The sequence below is a fragment of the Drosophila guanche genome, unplaced genomic scaffold (assembly GCF_900245975.1).
Source record: "Drosophila guanche unplaced genomic scaffold, DGUA_6, whole genome shotgun sequence".
NCBI classification, from domain to species: Eukaryota; Metazoa; Arthropoda; class Insecta; order Diptera; family Drosophilidae; genus Drosophila; species Drosophila guanche.
In genome coordinates this window covers 4,259,082-4,269,454 of record NW_022995745.1, presented here as the reverse complement: position 1 = coordinate 4,269,454, position 10,373 = coordinate 4,259,082, and positions in this window count along the sequence as shown.

Here is a 10,373-nt window from a genome sequence, read left to right as displayed (position 1 = left end):
TGCTGCTGCGACCCGACCGGGCCCTTCTTTGTGTTTGTTTAATAAATGCATATGTGTGTTTTTGTTTGTGTCCATGCAACATTCGCAAGGCGCAGCAGTACAGCGGGGGGTGTAGTACAAAAAAGTGTCACTGCTTTCGGTTGGCTGCTGCTCGGGTTTCTGTCTGTGCTAAAAAGTGAGATGGCAAGCGCGACACCTGCAGCAGCAGCAGCAACAGCAGCAGAAACAGTAGAGGGAGAAGCGACAAAAGCAACAACAACATTGGTTTCAACACTTGCGCTGGCCAGCTGTTGACTGGCGTTGTTGTTGTTGTTGTTATTGTTGTTGCTGGTGGCATGCGCGACTGCAAGCAAAAATCATTAACGTTCAAATTTATGTGCGCCACAAAGCGAGAAATAACAAAACGAAGAAAAAGGCGAAGGCAGAAGAGGAAGAGGAAGGCGGAAGGCGGCAGACAGAGAGCAGAGGCCGAGAGAGAGAGAGAGAGAGAGTGAAGATGGCGAAAGAAAGAACAAGAGACAACGTAACCATTAAGGAGTGAATGCAGCAGTCAAGCAGTGCATCCATAAGCAACGGAAAGGTAAGCAGTGCTGCAAGAGAAACCAAACAACTGCGGTGGGATGGTGGAAGAGTGCAAGATTAATTGTGGTAAAGCAAAAGGATAAGCAGTGCAGAGCGAGGTAAAAGAATTGAATAAGCAGTGCACATAAGTTGAATTTTAGAATTAAGAGTTAAGAAGGGCAAGTGGTCAAAAAAAGAGCAACTAAATAAGCAAGCAGTGGGAACGTAAGCCGCATTCAAACACGACAAGCCGTGTACAGATGTGCATCTGCACTGGAAGAATGGGTAGAAGAATGATAAGCACAGAAAGAGCAAGAGGCGGGCAACATATAGAATGAGACCACAGCATGGCCAAGAGGAGGAGAAACGAAGCAGCGACCGCGAACGAGCAGCACTGTCAGCGTCGCGGCTGGCGTTACAGGCGGGCAATAAAAAGAAAAATGGTTTCACTTAACAAACATGCCAAGGCGCCGCCGTCCACTCCTTGCCACACCACACGGCACTCGCACTCGCACCCGCACTGCACAGCACTGCACCACCCCCAATATAGCATTCCTGGCACTGGCACTGGCACTGGCACGGCAGCCCTGCCGAGAGTCGTTGTCCAGAGCCAATGCAATAATGGTATTTTTCTGCTTCACTGAGTGCGTACGTGCGACAGGGAGAGAGCGCGTCCGAGACCAAGAGAGCAAGAGGCACTCAGTGAGCGGCGAGGCAGAGCGGCAGAGAGAGTGAGCGAAACAGAAAGAGAGAACGAGAGAAGCGCAACAGTCGACCGGGGCAAGGCTGTGAAAATGAAATGAAAAACGCTAAAAAAATTGATTTAAAGTGAATTTGAGTGTGTGTGTGCGTGTGTGTGTGTGTGTGTGTGTGTGTGTGTGGGAGAACCCAAGAGAGGGAGAGAGAGTGAGAGTGAGAGGGCAAGCAGTGGCGAGGTTGAAGTGAATAAAGCAGTGCGTGCAAGCGAGACGGCTGGTGCAGGCAGCAGCAGCAGCACCAGGCGTGGCCTCAACGAAAAATAGGGGGAAATTTCTGCCGCGAACAGACCCGTCTGCTGGTACTGCTGCTGGCAGCCTGCCTGCCTGCTGCTGCTGCTCTCTGATGTCTGCGAATATGATTATGGCCAATTTAAGGCCCGACTGCAGACAAAGTAGAAGAAGACAGAAGAGTGGCAGGATGGCAGGATGGCAGGAAGGAGACGAAGAAGCAATGGGAGAAGCGTTGCCGCTGCCACTGCCACTGCCACTGCCGCTGCCAAGACGCTGGGGCCAGGCCGAGGGGAAAAACTGACATTTTATTGATTGTTTTATGCGATTATAATGTAATAATGTCTTAAATATGCAGTGGTTGGAGGGTACTCAGCCGCCCAACCACCCACCCAATACCCACCCAGCGCAAAGTGGAGCCCATTGCGCAGCTGCCGTCTTTTCAAATGAATTATGGCAGCAAGTGGAAGCGAGCGAGAGAGCGAGAGCGAAAGAAAGAGATGGTCTTGGGGCTGCCGCAGAAGCAGCAGCAGCAGCAGCAGCAGCAGCCGTTGCCCCACCATCATCAACGTTTTCGAGTCGCCTTGTGATTGGCAAAAGAAACGAAAAATTCCATTTGAAACTTTTTGCCACTCTCCCTGGCTGCTTGCTCCTTGCTCCGGTGGCTATCGGCACGCAAAAGATCTATAAACGGCCCCCAACAGCACCACCCAACCACCCACCCACCCACACAATCAGCCATAGCCTACTCCCTAACCAAAGCCAAACTCCGAACCAACCATCCAGCCACCCACACAACCATTTCGGCGACGCCGCACTCAACTCAATTCAATTAATTTTCACTTGATTTTTCCACACACAAACAAATTTTCATTTAATTTGCTGCGGGGCGTTTCCCTTCCCATCTCCCATCTCCCATCTGCCATCTCCCACTCCCATTTATCTTTCGCCTTTGCCTTTCCCCGATTTCCCTTGGATTTCCTTCTTCTCGTTTTTGCCATCTGCTTATCGGACGCCATTTTCTTGCGCTTGATTTTCTATTAAGTTTTCCAGTTCTATTCCATTCGCAGAACAACTTTTTCCGCTCCTCTCTGACTCTGACTCTGACTCTGACTCTGACTCTCTGACTGCGTGGTAATGGCTTCCCCTCTCGCCAGCCATCCCCTTTCCCGCCCACAAAGCCCCCACATCTGGATAATAGTTCAACGAAAGTAGATTTGTTGTGACATTTTGCCACAATTTGATTATTATATGCGATGGTGGGCGGACGGGTGAGGGGGGGGAGCCATCATTATTTCAAGCGAATTTCCATTTGAATCACGATAATCGAAATTAAAATTTCGTACTTTATATAACAGTAGATACGAATGCCCATTGAATGTGCATTCAGTGTGTATAACTAATGTCCCGGCCACTGCCACTGCCACTGCCACATGTGTATAATCACTTGAAGTGGAAAAGCCGCAAGCGAGCTGCGAGTTGTATCTTAATCATAGTCCAATCGAAATATTGTAATTAAAAAGCAATTGGAAATCATTTGAAGGTTTTCTTTTAACACAAAATTAGCTCATGTTTCAAGTTTTTGAAAAGTGCAGTGCAGAAAATACTTTCAGAGCATGTTAGAAATATCTTTCCTCGGCAAGACTTCATTCTCGATAGGTATTTATGAAAAGCTTTCTGGCTATAGACTAAGAGGAGACAAATTAGGATCTTCTGCAACACATTTGTTCAGTTAACATTAATAGTTGTATGCATTTTATGTATCGCTGCTTTTGGCAAGTAAAAAGTTGTTATGCCCAAGAACGTTCGAGGTTTTCCCATACAAATGATCTTCCTGCAACGAACTGTAAGAGAGCTCCATGCAAGCATATATTTTGTGTACTTGCTGCCCCTCAATGCCACGTAGAGGTCACCTTTGTGCTGTACCTGTGACAAATCAGTTAGATCTGTGGAGTAAATATTTGATGGGGGACGGGCATTGCTCGTATTTTGTGCTGAGCTCAACGCATCATTGACTTGGTTTATCAAATTGTTGTAATCGCAAATCAATTATTATTAAAAGCACATTAAAAACAATAAAAAACCCATTACAGTAAACACAAAACGTATAAAAACGACTAAAGCGACTAAAAATCGATCGAAAACGAACGGAAACAAAAATAAACTAAATGAATATTAAGTTTTAATCATTTCATTTGGATTGCATGGCAGCAAATCAAGTTGTGGTCTGGCCTGTCCTGTCCTGGTCTGGTCTGGTCTGGTTGTCTGCTTATCGCCCCGCATATCGACAGACTGTCGTCTCCCTGCCCCAGTTCCAGCACTTTCCCACCCGTCACCATGTTCCCGGCTCTGAAGCGGCTGTGATTTTTATTACACTTTATTATTATTTACCTACTGTCGACTAATTTGTTTTTAATTTGTGCTGATAAAATTGATGAATAAATAAAATGGACAGCAAGCAAATAACGAAATTAATAAGTGCCAATGGAATGGGCCCCCCCCCTTAGCCCATCCGACTGACTGGCGGACTGACAGGTGGGCAGGGATTTGGAGGGGCCCAGGAGAGGATTGTGGGCAGCAAACCCAAATTGTGACATTAGTAGCCCGATTGATTTGTCAAATCATAAACATTCATTGAAGTCGCATTTGTCACGGAGCAGTGGAGATTTTTTGGGCTTGGGCACTCTGACATAAGTCACAGTGTGGGGGGGGGGGGACTGTGACTGTTCTTGTTGGACCAGTTGTACAGGTCGAATGAGCTACAAATGAAGAGAATAAATGGCATATATGGTGGGATATGTAGATGGTTCTTCTGGCTCCAGTTTATAGCTGAAATATCTGCTGAATAATGGCAGTCCTTGGATTCCATTGCTGAAGCTGCTTCCCATTTGCATATGCCGCAACTGTAGCGCATCCCCCTCGCATGGTATCCCAATGTCGGGTCAGACACATAAATGGAGCTCCATGTGGGTGGGGGAGGCTCTAATAACTTCATTAGCTGCGCGTTACTCATATGAAATGTCACATGACAATGCAGCCGGCTGTGCGGTGCGGTGCGGTGCGGTGCGGTGAGGCGAGGTAGTTCGGCGGTTCATTGGTTTTTGGGAGGTTTGCCATTTGGGTGCGGCGTGCCGGAGGGGGGGAGGCACTGATTTGTTTTGGGTGATAAGCACTTAAATTAAGTCTTAATACAAATGCCGCTTGTCGCACACGTGTCGCATCGTCATCGAGGTCGATGGGTCGTGGTCGGTTTCAGATTCGGTTTTGAGATTCGACACTCTCCAAAGGGGTGGCTGTGGCATGCGCCACACAGGGGCGTAGAGGTGGCTGTGTGGACTTTTGTGTGTGTGCATTGACATTGACGTTGCCTGTGAAATGGACATTTAATTATTTGCTGTGATTAAACACACACGGAACGGGTACGGGAACGGGTACGGGAACTCCACTCCACACTGCCTCTTGTGAGCGGTCGGGGAGGGGAAGGAGGGCGGGAGGCAGCTTCATATTCCAATTATTTATCTTATCAGCAGTATCTGTATCTTTGCAGTTTGTAAATAGTTGGAACATCCCTGCTGCTGCTGATTCCAAAAACCGAAACAAGTCCGAAACCCAAATCCAAATCCTGCCCTGCACTACGACAGTTGACAGTTGCATCAGTGGCAAAGTTATCTTTAGGATCTCTCTCCCTTTTTCTCTCTCTCTCTCTGGCACTGGCAGCGGCATCTCCAATTCTGTATCTCCTTTATCCGTTTTGTGGAAATATTTATGTTTCCCAGCAGTGAGAAATTTGAGCACTCATCGTGGCTGGTCCCCTTTTTGGCTTGTCAAATTAATGAGATTTTGCGTTCTGATTTCTGATCGATCGACTCGTGGGAGAGGTCTACGGACTGACTAATCGAAGTAATAGAAGAGATTTAAGTCAACTATCCAATTATATGGCAGGTGCCAAAAACCCAATCAAAGCACAACTCCCACCACGAACCCTTTTACGGATCGAATGGGGGAATGTGCCCCAGGAGGACTTCTTAATATGCAAATTTATTTGTATTGTAAATGGTTGTTCTTTTATTGGGGGTTTCAGAGCTTCATTCTCGCCTCCCGCACGCAGCTAGAAAAAAGTTACCGACTAACAACAATAAATGGGGCAACAAACAACCGAGACTGAGACAGAGACAGAGAGACAGAGAGAGAGAGAGAGAGAGGAAAAACTCAAATTGACTTCTAAAAGCAGCAAAATCAGCTAAAAATTTGCATTTCAATAAACGATTATCGTAACTTTGCGTACGGTTTTTGGCTACGGTTTACAGATACAGATACAGATACATTTACAGCCACGGATTCGGATTCGAATTCAGATTCGTTACGAGGGTGCGAACCAAAGGGGCTCCATGTCGGGGTCTCCGTGTCAGGGTTCGGGGTCACCATTTGCTGTGTTCTGTTCTCTGTGTGTCTGTGTGTGTGGGCGACAAAGGTTTACGACACACAAACGCCAAATTGTTGGTGTAAAAGTCAAATGTGTTAAATTTATTTTACATATTTATTTTTAGCTCTTAAATTAAATAAACTTTTCGCTGTGCGCCTTTGTCACCTCGTCTGTTCGTCGGGCTGCTCGGAATTTCCGCTCACGTTTGGGCACCGACCACCCCCTCAATGTTTGCTATTTATTGTTTAGGCTGTTTTGTGGTGCAAGTCAAGGGCCTGAGGGACGGGAGCCGGAGCTCAGAGCAGCCACAAATCACGTACGGCTCTTAAATATGGCGCTCGTTTCGTGTCCGTTTCGTGTCCGGCAAAAGGGGGGAAAACATAATATAAATATATGTAATAACAATGCCAAAAGGAGAAGCCAGCTTCGCCCCGAGGAGTAACTGCACGGGGGAATCCACGGGGGCATTCTCTCACTCGTATGTCTGTCCATTTTGCATGCAAACGCAATTTGATAACGAGCGAACGTATTAATATCATTGAGCGCCATTATTTTCACTGCACACACGAATGGATATCCCAGACGGACGTCACCCACATCCACATTCGCAACAAAAATTCGAATATGCTTCAAAGAGCCAACAAAAAATGATGATGAACATTTGGCCAAAAGGAAAAACCGAACAGAGATGACTCCTTGTGGAGTCGCTTCTGGGATGCTCTATGCGGACAGTGGGAATATCTACAGAAACATTTGTACATCTTCGCCATAGTTTTCGTCCAGTCAGTCTTCCTTCCGCTCTCCGTGCCTTCTGATTAGACATTTTATTTAGAAATTTGTTCAGCTCCAGAGCTGTTACTATTCAAAGGATTCCATTTCCGCATTTCCCTAGTTTCCGTTTCCGCTTCCGCGTTGCACCATCGCTCATCTGGTCACACTGATTTCTAGCATTGCTCATACGCCCCCCCGCCCTTCACAGGGTTCTGATTGCATGAGTGGCATGCTACAAACGCTGCCATCCAAGTCCTGCATGCCTCCCGAGAGAAAGAGAGAGAGAGAGAGAGAGAGAGAGGGGCAGCTTATCGGCGCGCGTGTGCAACATATTGCCACCATTCGTTTGCCCCATTCCCAGGCAATTGGCAATTGTGACTGATGGCCAATAAATTGTTACAGTCATGAATGTGCCAGAGAGGCGTACTGGACGTGGACATGGACATGCAGCAGCAGCAGCAGCAGCATCCGAGATGGAAGTTCTCGTGCACATTCGATGCTTCGGTGCTTTATCAGTGGCTGCTGCATACATATGTACATATTCCCTCCCCTCTCCACTGCTTATTAAATAAATCACAAACGCAACAAAAAAACAACCAACCAAAAAAGAAAAAAGAGAGCAGCAAAAGATGATGAGGGACAGGAAAGGGGCCGCCATAAATCGATGTATCCCCAATTATCTCATTTGTCTACGCGCGGCCCTTTGACACAACGGAAATCTGAGAAGGCATTCGGCATATGGCACTCGGATTGGAGGATGAGACAGACATTTCATTTCATTTCATTTGATTTCGTTTCGATTTCGTATATGATTGCAATGCATTTCAATTTCTCAGCGAGTTCAAAGTTGGGGATGGGCAGAGCCAGACCCAGAGCCGGAGCCAGAGCCGGAGCCGGAGCCAGTCCCCCAAGGAGCGACGAACAAGAAGCGGGACTTGTTCGGCCTCTTGGCACTTGGCACTTGGCCTCCGCCTTGTTTGGGTTTCTGCTATCAGGCAGGGGACCGTCGCCGGCTTATCAACGAAAATGCCAACAAAGCAGAGCATGAAATATGGTGGAAAAAAAAGGGAAAACAAGGCAAAGGGGGGACATGGGTTCGGTCGGTCGCTTGACAAGTCACTGCCGCTGCCTTCAATAACAATTTGCCCATGACTAATTGGATTTATTGGAATCGAATTTATTATGTTATGCTTATTTAATATACAATTTATGCGCTGTTTATTTTCGATTTTTTCGATTTTAATTCGCAACGAAAATGGAAAGCCACCAGAGGCCACTTTCTCCATCGGCGAACTAATAGGAATAAATTCCTTTCTAGCAAGGAGATCTGCGTAAGGTGGAGAGCCCAACCAGCGGGTGTTGAGGCGCCGCTAATGACCCTAATAAACAGTTTTGTGGCTTACGCACGGCATACTAATGAAGCGAAGGATGCCCCGATGGCTGCCAGGAAGCCAGGAAGCAGCAATGCAAAGTGCAGGATGTCAACACCTTCGTTCCTCCCCCAGCATCGGGGGGTAGAGCCACTCGTAATGAGCAATCCATCTGCGGGCAACACCACCCGCACGTAGTTTAGTGAAATTTTTGGTTGATTTACAAGCCTCCCTCCGACCACAGACAGCAGCACAGGACCACAGCATCTTTCCCTCTGAATAGTTCGTCCTGGCAGGAGCCCCGTGCATGTGTGGGCCATGCTGCTCGTCCTGCTGGCTTAATAAATTGTTTGCCATTAATAACAATAAAAATAGATAATCTCCGTATAACAAATTAATGATGTGCGCCAGCGACAGAGAGAGAGCCACGAGGACAAGAGAGGGCTGCGCTGTGGGGGTAGCAAAATATGAAAACTTTTCGCTTTTGCTGTTCATTATTACACTGGCCAACAAGACCAAGGAACAGGTGGAACATTAAGCGAAAAAATCATTCAATCAAAATGGAAACAAAATCTCTTGCAGGTGGAACATTTCCATGGCAAAATCTTTGATTGAAAGTAGTTCCTTATGCTGGAAAATAAACAGAATAAAGAAAATGTTGCAAAAAGAATTTATTTTCATTTCACTTATACTTAAACAAAACAAAAAGACAGATTAAGAAGGGTTGCCGATCAGTTTCACTGGGTTTAAGCTCTTAAAATATGCCATAGAATACATCCAAATACTATGCGATCCATGTACACTTGTGTGTTAAATATTCAGCTTAACAATCGATCTGATACTATTTATCCGTATGCAAAATCACACAAATATACCCAAAGAAATAAATCTTCAGTTCAGTCTCTGTTTGCGTTCTTTGTTGTCTAGTGTTGATGGAGTACCTGTCGGTGGTTGCAGCCCAGCGTTGCAGCAGGAGTCATAACCCAGTGACGACGAGGGCTTTGCCCAAAGTCAAGTCGAGTCGCCCCAGTGTCGATGCGGGCCCCGTGGACGTGCCACTTGCCGCAGAGTACAACTCCCCCAGGAGTCATGTAGTTGAGTACGGATTTGAAGTAAATTAAAAGTCACTCACACCCGGGGCATGTGCCTTTTTCTGGTCCAGGACCTGCTCTCTCTCTCTCTCTCTCTCTCTCCTCCTACCATATCGCACTTGAGTTCATTATTATGATATTTGGTGTCAGCGCCGTGCTGTGGCCAACCCTCCTTGACTTTCCCCAGGGCGTGGCCGTGTGTGTGGAAATGAAGAACGAACAAAAAAAACTGAAACTCAATTATAACAATATGCTCAGATTTTCCCTTTGGCCGCACGGCCAAGCAGGTGGTGGTGGGGGAAGGGGTTTTCAATTTGTTGTACCTCTGCCTTTTGGCTGTCTGCTACCTGAAGCAGACAATCAACCGGATCATCATCGCCTCGAACATCAAATGATGAAGGTTCCCAAAGACCAACTCCGACTCCTACTCCAAGTCAGAGCCATAAACTATGCCAATAACCATAACTATGAACTAATAAGGTCGGTTTGGGGCACTGGGGATCTTTTAACACAATATCAAAACAAAGAAAGTGGAGCAAGCGCTGGAGTTCGATGGGGGAACCAGAATCTCTGAAGAGACCCAAGAAATGCTGCTAATCATCGCACAATGAAATAAATTACAAACATTGTTTGTGCGATGGATGTGAGTCGCAGTACCAGTACCAGTTCCTATCCAAGTCCCAGTCCGATGGCTGACCCCTGAGCCATGGAATGCCTGCTGTGAAAATTGAAAAGCGTCCGAAAGGCAAATAGAAAACGAATCTCTTAAAGGGGCAAGGCGCAAAGATTAACACCGTCAAGCCGTCAAGAGTTGCTTCAGCATCAGCTTCAGCCACAGTCATGTTGCACGGTTACCCGAGAGAGCATTTATACGAGAGTGTGAATAAATTAAGGCATCAAAATTCATAATACAAACGATCGGTCCACGATAAACACTTTGATTAGCGCTCACCGCTCGAACCATCGACTCCCGCTGCGAAATTGAAATGGAAGCAACTGCAGAGGCAGCAGAGTCCCCGCTCCCCCCCCCCCCCCCCCCCCCCCCCCCCCCCACCCCCCGACACCCACACCCACACGCCCCCCCCCCACGCCCCCGTTCCCCCCCCTCTCGTGTCCCTCTCTTTCGACTCCTACTCCCCTGTCTGCCCGTCCTGCTCTCGCATGTCTTGCT